This window comes from Pteropus alecto, unplaced genomic scaffold, assembly GCF_000325575.1.
Source record: "Pteropus alecto unplaced genomic scaffold, ASM32557v1 scaffold25, whole genome shotgun sequence".
Taxonomy (NCBI): domain Eukaryota; kingdom Metazoa; phylum Chordata; class Mammalia; order Chiroptera; family Pteropodidae; genus Pteropus; species Pteropus alecto.
The window spans coordinates 20438410-20439837 of NW_006441955.1; positions in this window are offsets into that span (position 1 = coordinate 20438410).

The window sequence follows — 1428 nt, forward strand, 5'->3', positions numbered from 1 at the left end:
TCACAGCATATGGCTGAATAAACAATAGATCAGAGACAAAATCACAAGGAAAAGTAGACAATACGCAGAGATGAGTGAAAACAAAAACAACACTAGCGCTTATGGGATGTAGCAAAAGCAGTGCTTAGTGGAAAATTAAAACTTCCCAAAACCTATATTAGAAAGGGAGAGATAATTCAAAAACTGACTTTCGACCTTAAAGCAGAAAAAAGAAAGCAAACTAAATGTAAAGCAAGCATAAGGTAGCTATTAATAAAGATGAAAATGAAAATAAATAAAATAGAAATAGAAAAACAGTAGTAAACCAAATCTTACAGAAGATCAGCAAAATTGGCAAAACTTTAGCTAACCTAAGAAAGAAAAGAGGACAGAAGACTCAAACTACTAAAATAAAGATAGAAACAGGGGACATCACTACTAAATTTACAGAAATATAAAGGAAAATAAAGAATAATATGGATGATTGCATGCCAATAAATTGTATAATCTAATTGAAATTGACAAATTCTTAAAAAGACACTAAGTACTGAATCTGACTCGAAAGGAAATAGAAATTGTGAATAAACATGCAACAATCGATTGAATTAGTAAGTTTTAAAAAGTCACACATGTGCGCACACATGCACACAACAAACATGAAAAATCAGTTCCAGATGTCTTTACTGATTAATTTAATCAAAGATTTAAGGAAGGATTAACACTACACCTTCACAAAATCTTTCAAAAACTAGAAGAGGAAAGCTAATACTTCCCAATTTGTTCTATGAATTACTATTTATTTATTTATTCATTTTCATCTTCTATCTACCTAAACTAGACAAAGACATCACAAGAAAAAAGTAGCTGTAGACCAATATACTTTATGAATGTATATGCAAAATTCTAAACAACTGCCAGAAAACCTATTCCAGCAACATCTAAAAAGGTTTATATACCAGAACCAGGTTAAATTTGTCCCAGTAAAGCAAGATTAATTTAACCTATAAATATTAATTAATGTAATACACCATATTAATAAAGAAGAAAATCATGATCATTTCAATAAATGCAGAAAAAATTATTTGACCAAATCCAAGACACTTTCACTACAAAAACTCTCAACAAACTAGGAATAGAGGAACATATTCTGAATCTGATAGATAGACTTCATCTACAAAAATGAACAAACAAACAAACAGAACCCATAGTTAACATCTTACTTAATGGTAAAAGACTGAATAAGTTCCTCCTAGGATAAAAAGTAATATGAGGACATGTTCTCTTATCAGTTCTATTAAAATATTATATCAGAGTTTCTATCCATGTCAAAAAAAAAGGAAGGAAGGAAGGAAAGAAGGAAGAAATGGAGAAAGGAAGGAAGGAAGGAAGAAATGGAGAAAGGAAGGAAGGAAGGAAGGAAGGAAGGAAGGAAGGAAGGAAGGAAGGAAG